General features: G+C 40.4%; 1 protein-coding gene across 11 annotated transcripts in view; it reads left to right on the forward strand.

Annotated features, from left to right (window-relative positions):
- RERE (arginine-glutamic acid dipeptide repeats) overlaps nucleotides 1–26,691 on the forward strand; it is a 391,036-nt gene that overhangs the window by 73,339 nt on the left and 291,006 nt on the right. The window contains exon 1 of one of the 11 annotated variants that reach the window (XM_039508662.1): nucleotides 3,091–3,575. The exons of the other annotated variants lie outside the window; for them this stretch is intronic. The gene's annotated coding sequence lies outside the window, so the exon portion shown is untranslated. Of the gene's footprint in view, nucleotides 1–3,090; nucleotides 3,576–26,691 lie in introns of those variants that run through there. 11 annotated transcript variants of the gene reach the window in all.

Below are 26,691 nucleotides of genomic sequence, written 5' to 3' on the forward strand. Positions count from 1 at the left end.
TGTTTTGATAAATGGAGACTCCTGTGAAATCCGGGCTGGATTTTGCATGGATTGGAGTTGTCTTTTTGCACAACACTGGGAAATTATGCAAACTTGGACCAAGGACAGCAAATGAGAAATAATCTGTTGCGTGAATCATAGATACTACAGACTGAAAAGATCTATTTGGTCATCTAGTTCCTCTCCTCCAGGCTAGTGCAGGATTAATGCCCACAGGATATTTTCTAATGATTTTGTCTAATGTATGAGTGTGATGTTTTAAAAAAAAAAAAAAAAAAGATTACAGCGAGCTGTTCTTGTGTATATTCTTTTAAAATCCCTGTTTCCCATTTGCAGATCTCCTACCTTGAATTTTTACACTGTGTAGTTTGAAAAGCAATCTCTTGACTGGTTTAATATATTGTGCCCCCACCAACTGAGAGAACTAGATTGAATAAAAGCCTTTGGCCTCTATTAGAGAGTGGGTTTGGGGGAATATGAAGAAGAAAGACAGCACCTACTACAAAATAGTGTTTGGGTTGTTATAAGTTTAATTCTCAGATCAGTTTTTCACAAATGAAACAGAATTGCCCTGAAGGTGAGTGCTCTGATCACTGTACATGATCCTTCGCAAGCAGTTTTATTTGTCCGTCTGTAAAATGGAGATAATGCTTCCCTCACTCACAGGGATGTTATGAGCATTGGTCAGTTAGTCTGTGAAACTTGTTAATACTTAGAACATAGTTAACTCCTGTCACCCAAAGATCTCTGATGTACAAATGGAAATTACTAGACCCATTTTATAGATGGGGTAACTGAGGCATGGTGAAGTTAAGACTTGGCCCAAGATCCCACAGTAAGTCAGTGGCTGAGTCAGGAATACAACCCAATTGTCCTATCTTGCTCTTCTCACTGGACCATGTTATTTCTGTTTTGTTTGGCATCTTTCATGAAAACTGAATCCAAAATGCTTTAAAGGATTTTCCAAGGTGCCTAAGTGATCAGGATTCCTGCACCTAAATCACATAGGTGCCTTTGAAAATCCAGCTAAATGGGACATATTTCATGTAAATGGAACTTAGCTTTAGCTTACTGCAAGAAAACTCTTTTGGATGTCATTTGAAAGCAAACATTTTCTTAAGTGGGCACTGGAGAAATAATCTACTTTCCATGGTTTGCTATGTATCAGGCCATACTTGATCAGAAAATTGAACTGAGAATAAATGCACTGTGGTTGCTTTGTACTTGTGGATTGATTTCAGCTCTGATGGGTGTGGAGCTGTCACAAAGCCACTTGGTTATGAAGTTTATTTTCAAGCAGCACATTTCCCCCTAGGATGGGCTCCTGTTGAGACGCTAATGTACAATGGATCTTGCAACAGAGCCAACCTTGCACTACACACCACCTTCAATTTGTATCGATCACAGCAGCCTTTCAGGGTGGCAAGGGTGTTATACTTCATCAGCTATTTGTACATTAGCTGTGTTGGTGGTTTTGGAAGCCATTTCCAGCAAGGACAGAATTTAAAATTATACGGTTGTACATTTTTATCTTGAGAAAGACTTGGACCCTACAGTGATGAACACCATATAAATGCCTATGGAAAAACATACAAATCAGAACACAATGTCCAATATCTGGGGGTAAAACAAGGCCGGGGACAATACTTGACATTCATGGGGACTTGATATAGAAAAAAGGAATCATGAACTTTGGTTTGACATTTTTTTTTTTTTGGTGTGTGGGGGTTGTAAAGCAGTACTGAGGTGTATGCGTCAGTCATTTAGTTAAAGATAAAACATCATTACTATATAGCTAAGCCTTTTATTTGTTTGACAGAAAAGATATTGTGTATTGCCACCATTCATGGACTGCATAAACAACTTCTTTTTGGTAGTCGTACATTTTATTCTGAACTAGAGATCTAAAGGGCTGTGCTCCAAAATGAAGTTGGTCGTTTCAGGCAGCTGCGAGATTTTATTATTATCGCATTAAGCGGGAGTAGGGGGTGATACTTGAAGCTGGCAGCTAAGTATCACGTTGTTTAAAGCCGCATGGTAGGAGTGTGTATTTATTTCTTCATTATTAGATTAATTTCAATCAAATCAAATTTAAAAGGTGCCTTGCTTAGCAGATGTAGCTTTAGTTTCTTATGAAAAAGGAGAGTGGGGGTTGGAGAGGATTTTAACAAAATGGCTTACTGGTTGAATAAACTACAACAAAATCCTTGTATAGAAATGTCTCTAATGTGACACCAGAGAGGCGTCTCTCTCTTATCCATCCTTGGAACAAATGCTCTGTGTGCTTCCCTCCACCCCTCTATTTTTTTAATCTGCATTTTTTCCCACCCCCTGTGTTTTGATCTGCATTTGTAGATGTAAGGAGGTTTGTTTCATTAATATTCCTGGCTGCAGCTCTAGGATGTGAGCCGCTGATCACTCCCAGGGATGCTTTGCCTCTTTAATATCTTGCTTGCAGATGCATTTTCTAGCTGACCACGCTATTAAAGAGCTGCCATCAATCACACAGCTCTGGTTCCGGCTGGGCTGAGTGGGGAGGAGGGAAAGGATAGGCAACAGCATCAGCCAGAAGGAGAGTGGAGGTGCGTGCTTGCGCGGGTATATGGCCAAAGATGTATGGAGAGCAGCACAAGTAGCCTGGAGAACTGAGGGGTGTGTGTGTGTGTGTGTGTATATACACACACACACACACACACACACACACACACACACACACACACACACACACACACACACACACACACATATATATATATATATATATATATATATATATATATGAGAGGCAGGCACCACCACCAAAGACAGAGCTGAGTCTGTGTATTGAAGTGTTAGGCATCAAGCATCAAACACTGCCTGAGACTGGAATGTGTGTGTGTTGAGCCTGTTTCGTGGTGTAATTTGCACTGGAGGGATAAGCAGCAGAGGCAGCCTGAGCCTGCTCCCCGTGTGCCTGTGCCTGGCCAGAGCTGCTGCTGCCGGACTCCGCTCCGGGTTTTCCTCTCCACCGCCTGTTGTCTTTTGGAGGCTGTGCTTCTCTCTCTTTTTTTTTCCTCCTCCTGGTGTCTGGGCAAAAGAAAAGAGACTGGGTCACAGAGGCATGTGGAAGTGTCTGCAGCCGAACAGCTGAGGACTCGGAGCCTGCGAGAGGGGGAGCAGCAGCACAGTGTGCATGTGCTGAGGGGAGCCAACTGCAGCAAGCCAGGGGGTTTCTGGCTGTGCACCCACTCGGGCAATGCTGCTCTCTCCTCCGCCTGGCCCAGCTACTCTGCAGTAAAGAGGGGGCCTCCTTTTGTTCACCAAGTGCATTTCTCCTTCCCCCCCCACGCCTTCCTCCTTTCCCTCCCTATCTTCCCCCTTTCCTACCTGCCTGCCTTCCCTCCCTCTTCTCCCCCATGGGCCTTGCATGCCCCTGCCTGTTGTTGGACACCGCAGCAGCCCTCGTCCTGCAGGCTCCGCAGAAGAAACACAAAGTCCGCAGGGGTCAGTCTGTAGCCGCTGCTAGGATTGCAGACAAGTTGTGTTTGTCCGGCTCCTCCAGGAACTGCAAAGCTTAAAAGCCCAAGGCTGGCTGGGTGAGTGTGCAGCGCAAAGCAGGCGGGGGGAGTGGGCTGTCGTGTGTGGCTGCTGAGATGGACAGGAACCTTGCACCCTGTCCTGGCTGAAGTCCTTGGTTGCTAGGGCTGCAGCATTGGACTCCTGTAAGTGGGCTACGGTTGAAGGAAGTCAGATCTGCTGCAGGTCATGTTATGGGTGTGAGTCCAGAGAGTGGGTTTACCCGCTGGATTATTTACTGCTTGACTCTGGAACTATAGTTAACGGTCCATGAAAGGCACTACACAAAATGAAGTTATATGCTGAGGAGAATATTGAGATGGTCACCCTACTAGTCTTAACATAGAATAATGATGATAATAAACCACTCTGGCTGTACAACAGAAAACACCTGGATAGAGAAACTCTTGACTTTATTCATTTATTTTTGCCCTCTTGGACATTCCAGATTTTCAAGGAAAGTTGGATCAACGTGGTATGCGATGTGGTAGCTTTTACTGGCCCAGAATGCAAGCTCAGAGTGCTTTAAGGCCACAGGTTCCCCTTTCTCAGGTGAATGTTTTGCTTTGTATGTGTTTAATCTAACAAAGTTAGCTAAACAGAGCAAACATGTTGATTCTAAACTATTTTATGCAAGTGAGGGTGAAGAATGAAGTTGCCTTGCTTGGTTGAAAATCCACTTCCATTCCACTTGCTAAGATGCAGGAGTGTCTTGGAATGCCCTTTAAATTTTAATTGGTACAGTGGTTGGTGTAAGGTTCTTTTATAATGTTTGCTGAAATCCTGTTCTTAGATGAAGTGACAGGGAGACCTGCTTGACCACTTTCTGTTTCTTGAGAAAGAAACCAGCTCTACTTTGTTTTACAATCCGTTTTTAAGCTTTTCTTGAGTACATGTGGCATTACACTGCATGGGGTATTGTGTGACTGGATGGCTTCCTTTCAGCCATATGGGGTTCTTTTTTAATTGTATGTGAATGAAAATGGCAGTTGACAAGGAGACTAATTTTTTCATTTAAAATTAGTCAGATTTTTTTAAAAGACTTGTAAAATAAGTAAAAGTTGAGAACAGAAACACAACCCTTAATCCGTGGAGTCTAAATTTAAATATTCTACATTCTAGCAAAGGATTCCTTCTGGGAACTCAAAATTAAAGTAAATAGGATTTAAAACCCTACAGACAGGGCGCGTTATTTCAATGTAAAGCCATTGATCTGTGGGCAATTAGTTCCAGACTTGCAGCGCAATCTGCATTTTTGTCAGATTTTTGTTCTTAAAGGCACATGTTTGAATAGCTATATTGCCTAGTAAAATAGCACAAGGCAGACATTTTAGATGCTTTACAGCAAGTTGAAGAATTGTGTGGGAGCAACATTTAAAAGCTTTTTTGTTTTTTTCCAACCCTGTAATTTAGTAGTGTTTAAACTATGTTATAAAGATCTCTGGGAGCAGTGAAAGGTGGTTTTGAGTCCAGCACACTCAAGTGCTTATTGTACTCTGGCAGGCTGGGTGCTTGGCAGCCAGTTTTTGAAATGTTATTTGATCTGGCTGCATGATAGAATTGACTAGGATTACACCATTTTTTTCCCCCTGTGGCTGTTGAAAGTGATGCATCAGCGAGTGCTGTTCAATAGCATATTTTAAGACTTAAACTGCATGTATTCACTTTAAGCAGTTTCCAGTGAAAGGCAGTTTAGAATTTCTCTTGTCTTGTGGTTAGGATTTATGAATTGAGGCAAGGGCTGACGTAATCTATCCCACTTCCTTTGTGTGTTTTTTATAGTAGATAGTGTTTTTTTTGTTTTACTTTAAATAGCTGTGACTGTTTCTCAAATACTTGCACATCTTCTTTATGCTGTTGGCTTTAGTATAACTAGTCAACTTGTTCCTAAATTATCCATCTTTAAAGATACTGTTCTTTCAACTTTCACTGAAGTTCAGCAAATAGCTTGTATATTATGTCGACTAGCTTTTTATTTTAATTAATGTAACTATCTACAGCTGTTATGTCAGAATGCATTGACTTCCTTCTGCAGTGTAGAGTATCATACACTAGAGGTTGTAAAGAATTGCTTGGTGGATCCTCTAACTCCCTCCTTGCTCATTTTTATTCATGTGATGGGACAAGACAGCCTTTTGTTTCATAGTATCAGTAGCTAATAGCTCATTTGTGAGAGACCTTTTGTTTTGGTTTGGGGTGGCGGGGGAGGAAAGAAAACAAGAAGCCATGTATTAATAGACTTCTCATAAACCTGCCTGTTTTGGGGTCAAAGGGTTATGCTAGCTATTGTGTTGCTTAAGAGCATGAAGAAGGGACTATGTATTTTTGTAATGTCACAGAAGGTCAGTGGTTTTATACTGTGGATGAATTACTACTGAGGCAAATATTCTACACTGTTAAAGAATCCTTTAAAGCCATATCTGTATAAAGATGGAGAATGCACTACCCTTAAAGTGGAGAGGCGGTATGCAGTTTGGAGTAAAAGGGCCCAGTCCTCAACTGGTGTAAATTGTCACAGCTCCATGAACCCAATAGAGTTACCTTAGTTTACATCAGCTGTGGATCTGACTCTGTAACTTAATTTCATTATGGATTATGTTCAGGGTCTAAAGTGATTGCGTAGATTTAGGTGTAGCATGATCTTGTGTGTAGAAACACCGTCTCTGTCGACTTTTAAATTACTTGCTTGGGTTCTTTTAGTAAATTCTAAATGGGGCAATACAACAAGGATATGAGGTTTGTCAGTCATGCCTTAAATATGTTGCCCCTCACAGACAATGCATTGCTTCTTCAGTGAACCCAGTGTGTTTTTTTTACTAAGGGCTTGTCTACACTTGAAATGCTACAGTGGCACAGCTGCAGTTCTGCAGCCCTGTCGCTGTAGCACTCCCGTGTAGGTATTACCTATGTTGATGGGAGGAGTTTTTCTGCTGATATTAGGTAATCCACCTCCCTTGAGAGGTGGTAGCTAAATCCACAGAAGAATTCTTATATCAATCAAATGCTGTCTACACTTGGAGTTAGGTCGGTTTAACTATGCCATTAGGGGTGTGGATTTTTCACAACCCTGAGCAATGTAGCTAGGTTGACCTAACTTTTTAGTACAGACCATCTTTTTTTGGTTGGTCAGAGCACACATTAGTTCTTGTATATGGCATAATGTTCCTGGAACTGAGAGCAGTTTGTGGTGATAAGAGTATGTAGGCTGAATCGGAAGCAGGAAGAACAGTCAGTAAAAGCAAACGTGTGAAATCTGTTTATACATACATCTAATGTAGTGCCTTTATCTCAGACCCAATTAACTGATAGCAAATAGAGTGAAAATGCAGGTGGTAGAGCTGAATGTGTAGTGAGGCTGTGGTCCATTAACATTTTGGAGAAATAATGAATGTTCATCAAAATACTAAGGGCTTTTACTCATGTGTTGTTCCTAATTTCCCTCCTGTTCACACACGCAATCTTCTCACCAATGTTTGGTGCTGTAAACTCTGTTCAGATGGCCTGTGTGACAGTGATGGTCCAGATACCTCAAGTGGAGGACAGAAGATTGAAACCCCACAAACAAGCAGTTAAAGCAACTGATTGTATACTGTACTACTGTACTATAAAAATATATCAAGTCTTTTATGAACCCTTGTAATGTTCTGAACTTCGTTGCCATCATAAGATGTATATAGACTGTGGTTATGAATCTATATGTCTGTGCATGTAGAAAACTGTGTTCATAATCTCTACTACAACTACACCTCACACCAGGGCGTTGAGTAGTTAGCGAGAACAGGCAACTCTAGCCAGGTGTTCATGTGAAACCAACTTCAAGTAATAATCCACCATCCTGCTCAGGAAAATACAGTGATGGACCAGTAGAGTTAATGGAAAGACATTGAGACATCCCTGGCTATCAAGTCAAGAGGGAATTTCCCCACTCTGAATAAACATAAGTCACCATGGACTGGGGGTGGGGTGGGGAGCCTTTTAAAAACAGGCTTGGGACTGATTTAAGCTTTTAAAATCTAGACATTGAGGGACAGCGTCATAATTGAAGGCTGTCTGTGAAGGCTCAGTCCCTCTCCTGTAGCTCAGGGGTATGATGAGAAATTGACTTAAGGCAATAGATAACTTGCCTTAGAAAAGGGATTTTTATCTAATAAGAGAGCATAAAACCTGAGGCTGCGTTTTTGGGTTTCTCTGTAACTTGTATATTTTTTATTTCCCTTACTATTTTATTTTTTAATCTGATTTTTCTAGTAAAGAAACTTTTTTTATTTTATTTTTCCCGCAAGCAGGTCTCTGGTGTGTAAACTATGGAGGGTGGGGGCCAAAGTAGGCTGATACCTCAGGAGTGGGTTTCACATCTTTGCAGGTGATGAACCAGAGGGAAACGGTCCAAGTCTCTGGTAATTAAGAACTCGGGGAGGACGTATTTGGAGAGACTTGGGACTGGAAGGGCTGTTGGTGTCACCCTGCAAGGAGTAACTAGCTTGCAAGAGTCAGGGTGAGACCTGGTGCTTGTAGGCTGGCTACTGGGGAATTGAACCATACATGCACAGCACAAAGGCCACTAAGATTTACAGGGCAGGTGGTGACAGGACCCCTTACTGGTCTGGGTAGTCCCCAAAATGCCACAGTGGCGTAGTTGCTGCAGGAGTTGCACCCCAATATTAGCAAACTGAGGTGCACACTCCAAACACTTGCTGAACGAACCCTAGCAGATTCAAAAGTGACAGAGCAAAGTACAAGCTTACAATTTATTATTTTGTGTTTATTTTGGGTTAGGGAAAATACAAGAAGGAAGGAGGAAAATGAGCTGGTTAATCACTGGACAAAATGGATAAAAATCAACTTGGGAGCTTGTATTTGCAATATTTCTCTAAGGGGAAATATTTGTATTCCCTAAAGGGAAATCAGTAGAGGATCTGAGAACTTTGCACATTGAGCCTTTTAAGCAGAGAGAGGAGGGTACAGGTGGAATTGACCCAGTGTTGGGACACCAGCCAGGCCTTTATTTCCCGGGAGGCAGCTGCTAAGGTAGAGCTGACCAAATTGCAGTTCCACAGGTGGCTCATCTGAGGCTATAGCAGTGGCTCTCAAACTTTTGTATTGGTGACCCCTTTCACACAGCAAGCCTCTGAGTGCGACCCCCCCTTACTAATTAAAAACACTTTTAAATATATTTAACACTATTATAAATGCTAGAGGCAAAACGGGGTTTAGAGTGGAGGTTGACAGCTCGTGACCCCGCAGGTAATAACCTCATGACCCCCTGAGGGGTCCCAACCCCCAGTTTGAGAACCCCTGGGCTATAGGCAAAATGCCCAATGAGGTTTTCAGTAGGCTGGTAACCTGCCTACTCTGCAGCGAGGAGGCTGGCTAAATTATCTGAGTGCTCATAGTTCACCAGTTCCCTCTGTGGGCCCAAAGGACATACAAGTTCTCCCACAAATCACTGGGAAAGAATTAGTGTCTCAACTTACTGCAGCAAAAGGACCTCAGAATATGCTCCTTAGAAGTCCCAATCTCATAGGTGAGTACAGTACCAGGGACGACACAGTAACTCAGATATAGTTTTGTAGACCTTCAGTGAAGATGTACCCTTAAGACAATGAAGCAGGAAAATGGATAGTTACACAGTAGTTATAAGAACTAAAATTAGTGTAACGTGTCATACCTGGGACATAAAGCCCTGTGTAGGGCCACGGTTGTTTAATCTTCAACACTGATGTGTAAATATCCCAGGTAACCAGAGGTTGAACCTGGGTCAGTTATTTTCACCAGTATTCCATACAAGCAATAAAATGTATTGGTCTGTTTAAAAAATAAAATAATGTGGCCTGCATGTTTGATGAAGTATTTGTCAAAAGCCTCCAGGTACAGATATGAACACTGTAGAAAGCATTAGTTGCTCCTGACCTATCAAGTTATCTACTAACTTTAAAATGGGTGATAGAAGCAGCAGTGTTCTAAGTCCATAACTTGTTTTGAGCTCTGACAAGCTTTTAAAGAATAGTCCCTTACATGGTAAACTGCTCTTCATTAAATATTAGTTCAAAAGGATCTCTGATAGCTTGGTAACAGTATGTGTTCAAGATGTTCAAGGCACTTAAGGTGCCCTTGTGTTGTGAAGTTATCCATTCTCAATAAGAACTTGGCTTATGTTTGCTAAACCCTGAATGGCTGCATTCTTGTTTAGTTTGTTTCATACTCTAGAAAACCTACATTCCAACCCCTCCCTCTTAGAAAAAACACAATCATCTTTCTCAAGTTAATTTATCCTTTCTTAAAAATCGTCATCTCTTCAACAGGTTTTCTTCCTGCTTCTGAAACACCAAATATTGCTTGTTTGAAAGTCTTTCTAGGGATATACGTATTCAAAATTCCATATAAAGTGTGTGTTTATATATATATATTGCTATAGTGTCTGATCTGGAGTCTCACTAAGGTTGCAATCATGCCACAGTGGAATAACCATGTTTTAAGGTTCTGATATTGTTCCCTGGACCCCCCTCCCCCGCCCCCCAAGAACTCTGCAAGCCACACTAGCCTATAGACAAACGTTCTAGTATTTCCTGACATTTATGAAACATGCAACACTGTTTTATAACATGGATCTTAAGGCAAATATTGGTGCTAGTCAGGAAAACTGTTGGACTCATATGTGACATACAAACAGTAGTGTGAACTGGATCTCATTTATCTTTGCCCTTTTAAGTCTGTTTGAAAGTTTATCAGTGAATCCTTTTGTAACAGAGGTTGAATGATAGTAAATGTTAAGTTCTCACTGAAAGCACTCCCAACAATTAGTATTTGTTCCCAAGTTTGCCTGAGGTAGCAGTTTGAGTTTTGACCTTTGAATGCAAAGCAAGAACAAGTAATGTTGAAAAATGTAAGTGATTAAAACAAACTGGGCTTCTTTAGGAAACTTTTATGCAGCTCTGCCAACAAAAAGCCCTGGTGATTGCACAAACATTTGGTTACTGGGATAAATAATATTTGACTGTGATGTGTGAATTTTGTTTATTATAACTATACATTTCTCATATGACAGCAGGGTTAGAATTCTGGCTGTTCCTACTGTTAGCAAAAGCACGGGGGAAATGAGGGCTGTAAATTTCGCATTAGCAATGTGACTGCATAGTTCCTCAAGGGGGAAATAACAGTGCAAATTTCAGAGGAATGATTCAGTGCGATTAAGCTCTTCTGTGAAAATGGATATAATTCAGAGGCAACAATCTAAAGTTCTGCACAGCAAACCTGAACTGTTTTAATAGTTAGATAGCTTCAGATTTTCATGTTCCTTTTTCAAAAGTAAGATAAGGTCTACTATGCTATGTGACAGGCAAGGGAAACACAATTTTTCAAAATTAACTAATCCTAATCTAGGTCTGTTGCAGCATTTCTACCTAGTAATGCAGAGCTTTGTTTTAAATTCGTCTGTTACAGATTTATATCCTTTACTAAAACAACAAAAAGATGGCCTCAGTTTGACATAGTGATTACTTTGTAAAACAGACACCTTTTTTTGTCAAGATCAGAATACTCTTGAGAAGTAAAGTTGTAGTTTTTCATAAATATTACATGTTATATAGCAGCACCTGACGTCTGGAAAATTGAATACTCTGCAAGAATGTTAAAAATGAAGGCATTGTTAGAGTTTATAACACCAAATAAGTGGTATTTTTTTCCCCTCTTGTGTGGAAGGTTTTGGCCTTTGGTTTGAGGGGTGTATTTTAGCCACTAAATTAAACATTATCGTCTCTCCCATGATTCATCTAGCTGGTAAAATGATAGCAGCCAAAGGTTACTACATCTGGTATTGAAGTTGTGGCTGTGGATTCTTTTGTTCCTGATTAGATTAGAGGACTGAAACCTCCCTAATCAGTTCTAGGAAAATTATATATTTACTTAAAATAGGACCAGCATGTTACTTCCTTTGACCCTGAGAAAGTTCACAGCTTCTTTGTTGTTGTCAGCTCATCTTTTTTCGTAGGTACTGTCACTTTGAAAAGTGTAGAAACCCAGCAGAGAGTAGATATTCCCCTCAAGCACATGTTGGACCTGAGAACTCCTTTATTTGTATTTATCCACAGTGTGAAGATTTTTGGTTTTAGTCTGTGACTGATGACTAAGAGTTTCCGCAGCAGGTGGTTTTATTACAGTATAAAAGTATTACAGTATAAAAGTGATTGAGCCAAAGTGCAACAGGCTACAAACCTCAACCATTTAAAAAACCCCCACAAAAAACAACAAAAAAACCCAACCCTTTCCTTAAATCTGATATAGTAACAATTCCCTGAAGAATTTACTTTTACAAGCAGTCAAAACATACACTGTATTTGCTCCATTTCCTGTTGAAATCTAACAAAGGAGCCAAAAATCAGATTTCCCTTTCCTGATAATAAAGCTATTCCTTGGAGGGTAGAGTAGGGAATAGATTTTTATACAGCAGTTCCCACTGAATAATTGAATGCTTTTAGGTAATCTTTGGTGTGTGTGTTTGACTGTATGTATGAGGAGGAATGTCTCTAAACTGCATGTTTAATATTAGAATATTATAATTAAAGCTGGCATACCCAGCCAGCCTATGTTTATAGTTAATGATGTAAAGGAGTTAAGAGCGAGCACCTCAAGGTTATTGGATCATTTGAATTCTGATTACCCTTTCATGGTGTAATAAAGTAATTATGAATACTGTCTGAAAAATTGTTGTATTGTTTCAGCACTCTACTGCTTTCTGTGGTTTTAAAAAGAAATTGCGTTGTTCTCTTTTGCATTATTTTTAGGTTTTATATATTCAAAGCATATATTATTTTCAGCTGCACAAGCACATTTAAAAAAGCCAAAACAAATATTTTTTTAGGCTTCTTGGTTCCTGTTAATATTTCACGTTGTATCTGTTCTCTTTGTAATAGTACATGCCACCGTTGCTAAGTGAATTTAAGTACATCCTGGTCTAAATTGAAAGAGTGCTCTTTCATGAATGGATATAGTAGGGGTAGCTGTGCAGAATCAGTTGTTGGCAGGGAAATTCTTTGCAAATGCATACTGAAAAAACAGTGGCATCTGGAAACAAAGTGGGGGGAAAAACTCTGATGCTCCACTGTTGAGAGTAACTTCTGTTTGTGATCAAGCCTGTGACAATCCGTTGGGAAAAGCAGACTGAATTTGATTCATGCTTTTGATTTTTAAATGGAGCTCTGCCTGGGTGGATTTTTGTCTGCAAAATCAGGTGCTTAGTTCTATCTATATGGTGGGATTTGTGTGCACAGCTACTGCTGCGTGCTAAAAGGCAGGCACAATAAATTGTGAACACAATAGCTCCTGCACAAGAAACTGGCGTTTGGTCTTTCGGCCCTAAAGTTCTCTTTCAAGGGGTATGAACGCTTAATGCACAAGATGAGAATAGGTATTTAAGATGAAAGTAAATATTTTTGGTTTTCTTAAAACATGTTGATAATGACCAGTATAAATTATGGTAACAAAGCACAAATGCAAGAAGTTTGGGTTTGACTCTACACTAGTGAAGTTTAGCTAGTTGTACAGCAATTGGTTGTCTTGTTACCTTTTTTGTTGTTCAGAATCATCTTTGGCTACATGCTGCTTTTCTTTTAAGGACATGCTGTACTACCCAAAATGCCAAAGTTGACTGTAAATCTTTTTGTTCTCTACATTGTTTTCCTGTGGGAGTTCAACAATAGTTAAATTCAACAATACTTTTTAAAAACACCTGGTGTTTAAATAATACAATCAGCAGAACCTTGCTGTATGTTGTACAACAGCTCTGTGGTCATTTTGAACGTAGTTAGCGATAGTCTTGACTGGAGATTAGTTGTAATTCTGTACCAGGTTAGAAAGATACTAAAACTTTGAAGCACTTAGCTCTTTCATACCTCTCATAATTGGTGCATTAGCAATATGTATAAGAGTATTTGTTAGCATTTTGTAGCTGAAAATCTTCGTGCTTGTCAGCACTTAGACTTCCATTGGTTTCACTAAACTGGTGCAAACTCCAATGTGGACCTACTTACTAGCTTAAAACTAAATTTATAGGAACAAACTGAACTGACATAAGACAGGTCTAAATTGATTTTTAGGATGCCCATGCACCAAGTTGCAACAACTTAACTGAATTGCTTTAAAAGAATAACTGGTTAAACTGATGCAACTTGGAGTGATCAGGTCTTAGCACATCCTTTTCTGTGTCTGCATTGTTTTGGTAGGGAATTGGGACTTTGGAAGAACTGCTGATACAAACACTTTCTGATGTACCCAGTAAATATTAAGCTAAATATGGGACTTCCCACAAGGTGCTTTGCATTGCAGTCATAGACACCTCCTTTCAGCTCAAGAGAGTGCTGACCAGGCAAGACATGCTTCATAAACACTGGTGTCATTTTCTTCCAGTTTGACTTGTTAATGCAATGAATTTTGCATGTGGAATGCACCCAGTAGTTGTTCAGCTTGTGTTTGCTTTTATGAAGCTTCTAGAGAATGCTTAGTTCCCAGAGATCCCTGGATGAGTCATTTCTATCCCACAATGCATCACAAGTGTTTCCCAAAAGGCATACTGATACCTACCCATGGTGTGCCGCACTTTACATACTCTCAAATGCTGCTGGTGAGTACATGCAGCACCAGCGCAAGGATCCATGCATGCATGTGCCCAAATGATGTACAGATTTTGGGAGCTGTATGCCAACGTAACTTGCATGGACCACCGTTTGTACTGTAGACATGACCTTGTATGTGTCTTACTGAATGGCTATATTTTCAAAGAACAGGAGTACTTGTGGCACGTTAGAGACTAACAAATTTGAGCATACGCTTTCGTGGGCTACAGCCCACTTCATCGGATGCATGCAGTGGAAAATACAGTAAGATGTGTGTGTATATATACACAGAGAACATGAGACAATGGGTGTTACCATACACACTCTAAGGAGAGTGATCAGTTAAGGTGAGCTATTACCAGCAGGAGAGAGAGAACTTTTTGTAGTGGTAATCAAAATGGTTCATTTGCAGCAGTTGACAAGAAGGTGTGAGGAACAGTGGTGGGGGGAATAAACATGTGGAAATAGTTTTATTTTGTGTATCTAGTTTTACTTTGTGTTACTACACCTCTACCTCGATGTAACGCGACCCTATATAACACGAATTTGGATATAACGCGGTAAAGCAGTGCTCCGGGAGGGGGGGGGGGCAGGGCTGCGCGCTCTGTTGGATCAAAGCAAGTTCGATATAATGCGGTTTCACCTATAACGTGGCAAGATTTTTTGGCTCCCGAGGACAGCGTTATATCGGGATAGACGTGTATTTCCCCCCCACCCCCACCCACTGTTCCTCATACCTTCTTGTCAACTGCTTCAAATGGACCATTTTGATTACCGCTACAAAGTTTTTTTTCCTCTCCTGCTTAACTGATCACTCTCGTTAGTGTGTGTATGGGAACACCCATTGTTTCATGTTCTGTGTGTGTGTGTATATATATCTTCCTACTGTATTTTCCACTGCATGCATCCGATGAAGTGGGCTGTAGCCCACGAAAGCTTATGCTTAAATAAATTTGTTAGTCTCTAAGGTGCCACAAGTACTCCTGTTCTTTTTGCGGATACAGATTAACACGGCTGCTACTCTGAAACCTATGTTTTCAAAGGTACATCATCTCTTAAGTTCTAACCAGTGACTTAACTGCTTCTGGTAAGAGTGTTGGCAGTGGTGTTTCTGCACAAAGCTGTTTTTGGTTTTTTTCCCCCTCCTTGTCCTGGAAATTTCACACCTATATTTAGCAAATTGTCTAGCAGCTACCAGACATGTGACTGAGATGCGAGGTTGGGAAATGCATTCTGGGGAGCTGCTGGGTGAGAAATTATGTTGCATGCCATAGAGCGGGGTAGTCTATTATTTTTTGTCAAGATCAGTGTTTCTTGGTCAAGGTATAGCCAAGGTCCAGACTCCAGAGAAACATTTTTCACACTGCAATAACAATAATGATAATAAGTAAAAAGTTTTCATGGTCCTTTCAAAAGCATTTGGTGGTCTGCATTTGGCCCATGGTCCACCTATTACTACACTTGCCATAGAGAAGTCCAGCACGCTGGTGTTCATGCATAACATAGTAACAGGTAACAGCACAAGCTCATTTAGCCATTTGATGTGCTCTTGATAAAGTATCTAGGGGGGTGTCTGTTAGGATTTTCATGAAAATGTTCCCACTATTTCTCACTCCACTTGTTGCAGTGGTGGAATTGCTAGTGAAAACAGGGCTTCAGCCATCTTCCTGCACTTCAATTGCCTAGCTTTATTCAGAGCAGGTTTATATCAAATGAACCCCATGTTTACACAAGCACTCCCCTGTTGGTATCACCCATGGAGCTGCAATGGTTGGAAATTTTAGAGAAATGGCAGTGGTTGATTAAGGCCTCTTTTGTGGTTCCTTGCTTAGTTTTTCAGGTGAAATAAACTGTTCAGCCAACTTCCTGGCAAATGCTGCACTATTTGGTAAAATAAATACGGAAGAGTGGGGACACAATGCTTTGTCGTAGTAGTTTCTGCCAGGAAAAACTACAGAATAAAGGAACTAGACTACTTTATGAATCAATCATTGCTTTTTAAAAAAAAAAAATTTAGTCTAATTAAATTTGTAGTTTCATAACACATTCCTGTTAACCCAGTGAGTGGGGTTTAGTGGTAGATCAAATTTAGGACTTTGTAACACTCTGGGATTGCTCAAATACTAAATTGATGTAGCCCTTTCTCTTTCTGAAGTAGTATTCCATATGGTTTACTGTGTGTGTGTAAAGACACCTGAAAAGCTGAGATCCTTTGTTCGGGGCAGGTATTCAAAAATATTTTTCTTGCACTTTTGGTTAGAATAGATGTGCCTGCTGCCCATAGCAAATTCTGCTCCCCCATCCTTACACATGCATCCTGTTGTGCAGAGTGCTTTGCGGCTAGTTTGTCACCACCTCCTACAGCAATGACTGTTTCAGTGGCACTGTGTTTTATGGTGCATGCAGATTTTGCTGATATTTGTAACAGACTTTTTCAGTTTCCTCCTTGGTGAGTGGCAACATTGAAACAGACTATGCAGAAGGTGCTGTCATACTGAAGGTAAACAAACAAGCTTTTTTGCTAATTCACAGATGATGATCACGTATGTGTTAGGACACCGCTAAAGACAGTTTTGGGCACAATGGCTTTGACTCAGCCTATCTGATTTGATCTTTCGTCCGTGTTCTTAATTGTTTGTCTGGATGGGCATTGCTGAGGTGTATGTTTTCTGTGAGTATATCTTGTCTTACAATCTTGAGACTAAGTATGCATCTACACTGCAAAAAAACAAACCAAAACCCTGGGGCAGTGAGTCTGTTTTGGGTCATCTGACACGGACTTGTGCTGTGGGGCTGAAAATAGCAGTGTAGATCTTTCTTGGGCTGAAGCTTGAGTTCTGAAACTCAGCTCTGGGGGTTGGTCTCAGAGCCCAAGCGGGAACATCTACACTTCTATTTTTAGTTCTGTAGTGCAAGCCCAAGTTAGTGGGAGTGAGCTCTGAGGCTTGCTCTGCCCTAGGTAGTTTTTTTGCAATGAGAACAAGATCATTTTTAGACGTGTTCCCTTACGGAATTCACTACCAGTCATGATCCTGAATGCTCTGTTTATGCTGGTATGCAAAGCTGTGTTGAGAAGATATTTGCTGCTTCTAACTGTTCCTAATTGCTATTAATTTTATTATATTTTATTATACAAGCTATCATTCTTACCAATAGAGTCAACACTATATAAATATTGAATGCTTTTAATCAGTGCTGCAAAGGGCACGAAACTAGGAACTAAGAGACACTTAGTTGTGCTATGTCTGCTGTGCTATGTCTGTAGATTCTTGTCAATGGCTTAATGTGAAAGGTTTTGTTTATCAGGTCTAGAACAGGAGGAAATGGGGTCTTTTGGCAAAGACTTAAGAATGGGAGAGTGGAGGTCCAGGTCTGCCACCTTGGGCAAATCAAATCTGTTTTGTTAAGGATTTCTGAAATGCGGCCTGGCTTTACTTTCTATTGCATATAAGTTCTTATACCTCACTCTTCACCCTACTATATATTGTACTTTGGGCGCATGTACAATAAAGTAGTTACAAATAATACAACACAGGATATAGGCACATCCATTGCGCTGTAGTTTTCTATAAGCTGTGCATAATACTTTTCTGCCTCATAAGGGTGTGGAGTCTTGTTTAGTGGATGCTTGCAAACCTTTTTTAAATCCTTGGATATTAGGTTCTGTAGAAATGAAGTATACTGTTGTATAGGTTGGCTGCAGGAAGAATTTACTTTGAACCATGAATATTGGACTGCTGATATTTTGCTTTTTTTAAAAAAGAAACCTTGTATAAATTTGCCATTTGAATAACACTTTTATATTGCATCATAGCGGAAACTGATTATGTACCTTAAAAACAAGGATCAAAGGTTATGCTTTTGATAGCAAGGTTTTGTTACGTTAAATGCCAGATATTTATGGTACCATATTTCATAAATTCAATAAATGGCAGTGAGAAATATTACCGTTCGGCATTACGAAATTATGAAGAATATGCAGACCCACTTTGCTGAAGGCAGTCTACAGTATAAGGGGAGGAGCAAGTCTCCATTTCACACATGAATAAGCAGACTTAATCTCATGATTACAACAGTGCTACTGTACTGAGGAAGAGAGGGCTTTGTAGGAGAAGAAATTCTGATGTCTACTCTGTCATTAACCAAAATAGGCCACTACTCGGAGAAAATGAGACCAACGTCTAAAATTAGAGAGAGCTTCCGTGGGCATAAATCTCATTAGGGTTGATCTGTATGTGAATGTATTTAAATCAGTGGACGACAACAACAACAACAACAAAAAAGCTTTTTGTATTGCTCATCTAAAAGCAATTTTAGATCAGTGTTTTTCAGGCATCGGATAGAATTTGAGAGCTGACAGAGCTTTTTCTTTTTTAATATTCTGGATTTTTATTGAAGATTTGTTTAAAAAAAATTATCAGGTTAAAATCTTGTATATGTTTCTCTTCATCCCCCAGGACCTGCTTTTTTTTCAGACAGGATCTCTTATTTTAATTATAGCAGTTCTTGAGTGGAAAACATGATTCAGTGAATGGATCACAGAGGCCTACCTCTGCAGTGCTTCCTCACTTTGAGTAATCCTGATGCCAGTAGTCCATTTACTTTAATGGGACTATTTCTGTGACCGGGGTTGCAGAATTGGGCTCTGTCTTTCAGATGTTCGCAGCTCGCTCTGGGGTTTTCCAAAAGAACTCAGTCTAATTTTAGTTTGCATGATTTATTTGATTATTTTTCTTAAGGTATATCTTTCCGGTATAGTGAAGAGGGATAGTGGGAGCTGAAAATGTTCAGCTACTCAGTTTTGCGCTCTGCATGCAAATACTTCCAGCTGACACCTTAGCATCATAACCATCTTGGTTTTATCTCAAGTTTTAACATGCAGCTGAAGTCCTATTTACTGGGGAAAATGGGGCGAGGGGGGAACACCTAAATATAGTGGGAATGATTAAGTTAGACAAATATTGTAGCTTTGCGACAGTCTTGGGTGTGCCAAAGTCCAATATTTGCTGTAGCAATTAGATAAGCCAAACCAAAGCGCCAACTATCTAGCCTTTTTAAAGGAGTAGGAGGGTGGAGTACTAGATGTGGTTTCCCTTATGATAGTTACTGTCCCTGTGCTAGTAAATAGACTTAAAACATCTCTTTGTGGATATTAATTAAAAATCATCTCTAATTACTATAAATAACTTTGCAGACAAACATTGATCTGTGATGTCCTAATGACTTTGTTGGTAGCACATAAAATCCTTCCAAGATTTGGTAGTGCATGTATAAATGATATCCTGCCATTAAAATAAACACACTATATATACCTTTTACTTTATTTATTTCTTCCACATTTATTTTTAGCAGCTTTATGTAACTGGAATATGAAACATTTAAAATGAGGTTAATTCTAAAAGACTTACATGACTCTGACTTTGAGGAAATATTCTCTCATTTTCTCTGGTAGCAAAGGTAGCCCATCTACTTAATACTAGTTGAAGCTGTGTAACAAGGGATTTGCCATCAGTTCTTTTATTTGCTGCTTTCTCCACTGGCCTGAGTTGATGAGACAATGGAAACTTTTGTTTTGTCTATATCAATACTCTACAAAATGTTTGACCAAAAATGTCGGTGTAAAACTATAAACTTTCCATTGTACTCTGTGACTGAGCACTAGAAGGTGGTTTTACAGTCTTGAGAGGGAAGGATTTGGGCCTGTGTCTGGCCTGACTTGGGGGTGTGGACTTTTCACTGTCATTCTAGGCCCTCCATCCTAATCTCTTTTCCGTGCAACAGTTGCCTTGCAGTATCCACACTTGCAGTTCAGGAGGCCCCTTATCCTCCACAAGCAATGCTGATATAAACTGGCTGTTTGCAAGGGAGTGTAATGTATTCCTGGCTGATGTACCCCCATTTCCCTGTGTTCCTCATGAAGTGTTCTTTGACAGCGTTATAAAGAGGAAGGTTATGACATTTGAATTAGGGATGCTCTTTCTTGGCTTCAAATGACATTAAATCCCCTTGATAATCGTCCTTGTAACAACACCAGCCCTTTGTAGATCACTTGGTGCTATTCTCCCATGAATGGTGTTTTAAAGGGAGGGGAACAGTGTGCATTGTATTAAGAATTTAAAAGGCTTTTTGTTTTTTTAATATTGTTCTGGGATTTACATTGTTTTTATTAACCTGACCTAAACAGTTTTAATCATTCACATAAATCTGAAGGATTATGTAGAAAGGAAGTGATATTTGGCTTCACTTTATAGTCCTTAGATCACCACATATTTCTGTATGATTATTGTAGAGACCATCAAAGCACTTTTTAAATCAGAATGTGCTTAAAAGCAGCATGGTCTAGTGAACTGGGGCTGGGAGCCAGGACTTCCTGTATTCTAATCCCAGCTCTGCCACTCACTTGCTGTGTGGCTTTGATCAAATCATTTACCTAGTCTGTACCCTGGCTTCTCCGTGTGCAAAATGGGGATAATACTTTACATACCTTACAGGATGTTGAGGCTTACGTCAGTGCTTTAGAGATGTTAAAGCACTATAAATGCAAACTCTTGGATTAATGACCATATGTTTGGAGAAACCAAATCTACTTGTCAGAGTCAAAGAGGAAGTTTTTTCGTGTGCAAATGGGTGGGCCTAACCATCGCTTTATATGGAAATTAAGCTTTTGCATAACAAAGTTTCTAGACATTATAGTTGTGAAAATGACCTTCCTTATATAAACCAGTACAGTGTAGTCTTCATGAGCCTGCAGACAGCTTCAGTGCCCCTGCAGTTTCTCATAGCTTTGCCAAATAGTAGCAGACTGAAATTAACAAGTCTAGTCGGTTTCCTCACTCCTATTGAGAAACCCTGTGGGGAGCAGAGAAACTTTCAAGGGCCATATTGATTTAACGCTGCCGTTGCTTGACAGGTGCTGGAATTATGAGACTGAGGCTATGTCTTCACTACCCGCCGTATCGGCGGGTAGCAATCGATTTCTTGGGGATCGATATATCGCGTCTCATCTAGACGCGATATATCGATCCCCGAATGAGCTTCTGTCGACTCCGGAACTCCACCAACCCGAACGGCGGTAGCGAAGTCGACATGGGGAGCCGCGGACATCGATCCCGCGCCGTGAGGACGGTAGGTAATTCGATCTAAGATACTTTGACTTCAGCTACGTTATTCACGTAGCTGAAGTTGCGTATCTTAGATCGATTTCCCCCCATAGTGTAGACCAGCCCTGTGTGAGACTTAGGCATAGGCTAGGGGAGAGTACAGTAATAGAGAACTTTCCCCTTCTCCATCCCTGCTTCACCCCCACAGTTGCAGCCTCCAGGATATTCTGGAAGGATAGTGAAGAGCCTTCTATTTCACTGCAGCCAGGAGGCCTCTGGAATAGGGAAAAATGACAGAAAACTTCTGCCTTCTAACAGCTAGAGAGGATTGGAGCTTCCAGACAGGATCTAGGGACGGCACTGTTGTGAAAATCCTAATAATCTCCTCACCAATTGGAGATTGGGGCTTCTCATCCAGTACTGTCCCTGGACCTTGCTGCTTGGAGTCCCCCACTCTCATCTTCTATATCTACCTCTGTGGCTAATTGATATCTGGTAAATTGTGCAAACCCTGATTATGTTGCTTTTGTCACAGTGCTTACAATTGCTCCCAGTTGCATGTGTGTGTGTCTCTGGCCCTGGATGTGACATTCTATCTGGTGCAAAGTGTAGAGAGAAACTAACAAGGTATAGAACAAGGAAATGTCTCCTCTTCCCTTTATACTCCTCCTGTAAGCAGTCTTTGATAATAGCCACAAATGGCAGATAAAACTGGCTGAATTCTTTGAGAATATTTGAAGATATTTCAAACATCCTTGAGGAATAAATGATTGGCAACATGTGCTTCTAAAAGCTTATACTCTGCAAAAATACCGAACAGTCTAATTGTGTGTAATAAATAGAGGTGATTTATTAGTTTGATGGAAATTGGGATTTTGTTTGTCAGATGAAATGAACCACCTCTTCTCCCCCCTCATTTCAGTCTCCTTACATGAGAATTGCATTGAGAAGAGATGGACTTGTGATCTCACCCAAACTGTCATTGCACGTAGCCCATCTGTCAAACAGACCCTCGACCTGGATTTCAGAGTGATGGCATAATATCCCAAGTCAGAGCAGATCAGTGTGAAGGTGGAATTTGCAGTGGGAGAATGCTGATGTATAGAATAATTCAGTCTGTGACTGAAAAAACTCTGGCAGATATGTGCATATTTGTTAAAAAGCATGGTTCAGAACAATGAGATCTACTGCCTTTTTCTCAGGTCAAATTGGGTAAATTGCAGAAGTAATGGAAGAAATAAGGATGTTGCCTGTCATGAGAAAACCTCAACCTTTCCTCCCTGAGTGAAGATTCTGTTTCGTGTAGGAGAGTTACTGATGGAGTCAGAGTTCCTATATTCCCTTCTTACACACCGGCCTCTACTCAGAGCCACTGGGGGGATGATTAGCAGGGAGTAGTTTGAAGTGAGCAAACATGGCTTTAATTGTATGCACTCAGAGAGCTCGCCTAAGCCCCAGGTAACTCTCTCCTATGCAGTAATTAAAGATCTCTCCAAGTGGGAGTGTTTTATTGGCATTAGGGAAGACCGCTGATATGAAAGACATTTTGTTCTTGAGGAGACATATTGAAACAAAAAGGGGAGTTCTACTGCCCAGCTCCTTTAAATATGTTTTATCCAGAGACAAGGTGGGTGATGTATTATCTTTTATTGAACCTGCTTCTGCTGGTGAGAGAGATGGTTTAGAGCTCTGTTGTATGACAGAGTAGCAAGACTCTTCTTATGTGGGAGACTTGTAAGAGATGTTCTTCCACCTCACATGGCAAATTTGCTGTCAGGAGCTGTCTTAGGGTGGTCCCATTGGCATCCTTACCCTACATAGGTGACACACCCACAATGTCACTAACAGGACTACTTATTGGGCCTAGTCATAAGTAAGGAGGAGTTGTATTGGGCACTATACCTCTCATAAACTACAAACTGAAGGCCGACTGTATTAACTATTGCATGACTCCTTGTGTTCTTGCTTTGGGACAGGCCAAGCTGATGATGTGCCAGGAGATGTCCTTGAACTGCTGGTTGACATGGCTGTTTTTTTTTTTTTTTTTTAAATAGTTTGATCAATAACTTAGTATTTTAAATTGTTCATACACTTCTCCACACTTTGAGACTTTCTGGATGTTCTATAATTCCAAAAAGAATGGTTCTGTGGTAGAATATATTGTAATAAGTTGATGAGTGGTGTAGGTATATTATAGAAATAATGTGTTAACTAATTTTCTCCTTCCAGCATTACAGTATACTTAAATATTATGTTTATAGAAATTAGTCAGAATGATTACTTCTAATTTACTGTTGCTAAACCATTACCCACACAGTACTTACTACTGGCCCATAGTCACCTTCAGAACAGCGTTTAAGATTTAAAAAAAAAAAATCTATTGATGGATTTTCTGTTAATCAGAGCATCACTTCAATAACAAGTGTTTCTTCAAAATAAAATCAGTCTTCCACATGAAATGTAATTTTTTTTCCCAGCTGACCATCTCAGGGGAACCTAGGAGTAAATCTTGTTTCACATTGGAATGGAAAGTATATGTATTTGCTTTTAAAAAACACTTAAAGATAGCCGGTAGCTTTAGATTCTCTCTTCCCGTCTATGCCCACAGGGATGTGCCCTATTGGCGATGCACTCCCTTACTCAATAGCAATGACTTCAGGAAAAACTTGAGATCAAAGCAGTGAAATCGGTGAGATTGTATCTTGTCTTTTTATCCAGCTCTGCATGCTGGGCTTGCCAGATCATTATTTACAATCCCGGTTTTTGTAGCAGTATTTTTCTATCCACAAATTCTAGAATTCCATGATGTTGCACTGCTTCAGGGTCTTTTGTGGTTTTCTTAATTAGATTGCTTAAACTGCCTAAACCTGGGATGTGAGGTCTTCTCTGTAGCCCTGTGGCTGGCAGTGTCTCTTACTCCCAGGTGTTGAGCTATTGCTCATTAGGATGGTAAATTCTTCAGCCTTGATCAACAGCTTGGTTTACACTGATCCCTCTGATGTCTTAAGAGTGAGACACAGGTGTAGCAATCATATTAAAGGCAACTTCAGCACTGTATACAGCCTATCTTGCCAGACTGTGCAGTGAAATATACTCTCCAGCCATAGGATTCCAATGCCTTTCTTTGGCACTTCAATTTCATTTCTTCAAAACTTTTTTTTAACAAGTTCAGCATTTCAATCATGTCCTTTCCCTCTGACTCCGGGTTTTCTGCCTATCTACTCTACAAGATTACATTCCGTAAGCTTTCTATTTGGGAGTCACACATGAACTGGTTCTTTTCCCTGATCAGGAGGGTCCTGTGGGAACATGCCTACTCTTACTCAGCTGACCTACTTCCTGGCTTTTAAGAGGGCCAGATGATTTTCAAGTGATCACCTAATCCTTGGCATCACAAGCCTCAGCTGATAAATTATAGGTGGGGCTAAGGCTAGCCACACTGTGATAGACAAGGACTGCAGCTCCGGCCTGGTTTCACCCAAACTCCTTGGCCTGGTCTACACTCGAAAATTAGGTTGACATAGCTATGTCGTTCAGGAGTGTGAAAAATTTCACATCCTGAGTGTCTTGATTAGGTCAGCCTAACTCCAAATGTAGATGTGGCTAGGTCAATGGAAGAAGTCTGTCAAGCTAGCTACTGCCTCTCGGAGAGATAGATTTAACTACATTGATGGAAAAATCCCTTCCGTTGATGTAGGAAATTTCTACATTACAGCAATATAGTTGTGTGGCTGTTGTGTCTATATGGTCTTAGTTTGTTTTCTAGTTTGGAGAGTCGCAGGAGGATGCTCATCTCTTCAGGAAAACAAATAGATTTCATTAAACATGTTAGAGAGCATGGGCTAAGGAAAAGGAAATTAAATACTTTTTCTCCAGAGAAACAGACAGTGAAAGTCTGTTTTCCTCTCATGTTCTCAGGCCTTGAATGGTTAAACTCTATAATTAAAAGCATCTGTTTTATCCGGGTCTGCTATCCCCAGAGGTACTGAGGAATATTTCTTGCAATGGCATTGAAGGAGCCAGGAAAACTTTCCATGTCTGTGACTAACTTTTCAATTGAGGAACGGTTACCTTGCTCTTATTCTTCATGGCAGACTTAACATCCTTCTTAACTAGAGCCATGTCTACACTACCACTTATATCACTCGGGTGTGAAAAAAAATATACACCTTGAGCGACCTAAGTTTTGCTAGCATAAGTGGTAGTGTGCACAGCGCTATGTTGGCAGGAGAGCTTCTGTTTGTGGAGGTGGTTTTATTATTATATTAGCTGCATAGAGCGGTTATATGAGCCATCTTACAGCGGCACAGCTGCACTGGTACAGCTGTGCCACAGTAAGCTCGTTAGTGTGGACACAGCCTAAGGCCTTCGAAGCCACATTTCATTCTGGCCCTGCAAATGTTCCTCTCCCACCTAAGAGTGTGCCCATCTGCTGTAAAGACGACAGCTTCCGTTTTTTCTTCATGGTCCAAGGTTAAACCAATGGCTGCAACTTAGTTGCTTACTGATAGCCAGCCAGGTGAAACCTTTGTTCAAGTCCTATAATGAATATTCACCATTGGAAAGAGGGCAGTAGCCAGATTTTTCCTTGCACAGCTGTTCGTTCTCCTTTCGACCTGCTGGATGAAGGAAATGCTGGTAAATAAAACCGGATGTTTCTGAGTGAGTCTCAACACTTCCTGTTGCTGTTCTGTTGAAGAGTTTCCTGTGTAGAAACACGATCAGGTCTTCAGAATAAAGGCTCCTCACACTCACCTGAACACTTTGTGCGGAGTGGAATCCCCTTATTGCTGAAGATAAAAGGCATGGTTTACATTCCTCTCGTCCTTCATCTGTCAACGCTCCCATTAACTCCTGGACAGCGCCTGACACGCACACAATTCTATTCCTTTGTGCATATGCATTATCACGGTCTTTGATTACATGATCATATACTATTTTTTCCACAGGACCTGTCTCTCATTCAGTGCACAAACGGACAGAAATAAGTCTACAAGGGGGAACCATAAATCTGGCCTTTCCTCACTTTGGAGTGCTTTACTTTAAAACCTAAGTAATGTTCTTTTAAAAGTTTTTTTTTGTATGTAATTGTACATTGGGCAGCTTGAAGCTAAACTCTGTGCTGTGTCCTAGCTAGGCACAAGAGGACAAGTTAATACTGCTGTGAGGGCATTTTTTTGCCTCAGTCTTTAAGGTTTTACAGACTTAGTATTCATATTTTGCATTTCTAGGATGTTAAAATAAGTCCCTTATTTGCTCATGCACTGTAAACATCAATAAACCCATTCATTATTAGACCAATTCCTGTTCCAAGAAGCAACTCTTTAAGACTGTGCAGCTTTTCTCTGGCCTACAAGTGATGACTTGAACAACCAGTCATGTCTCTTTGAACGTAGGGGAAATCTAGCAAATCCCAGGCTATTAACTTT

Source organism: Mauremys reevesii, linkage group 21, assembly GCF_016161935.1.
Source record: "Mauremys reevesii isolate NIE-2019 linkage group 21, ASM1616193v1, whole genome shotgun sequence".
In the NCBI taxonomy this organism is placed as follows: domain Eukaryota; kingdom Metazoa; phylum Chordata; order Testudines; family Geoemydidae; genus Mauremys; species Mauremys reevesii.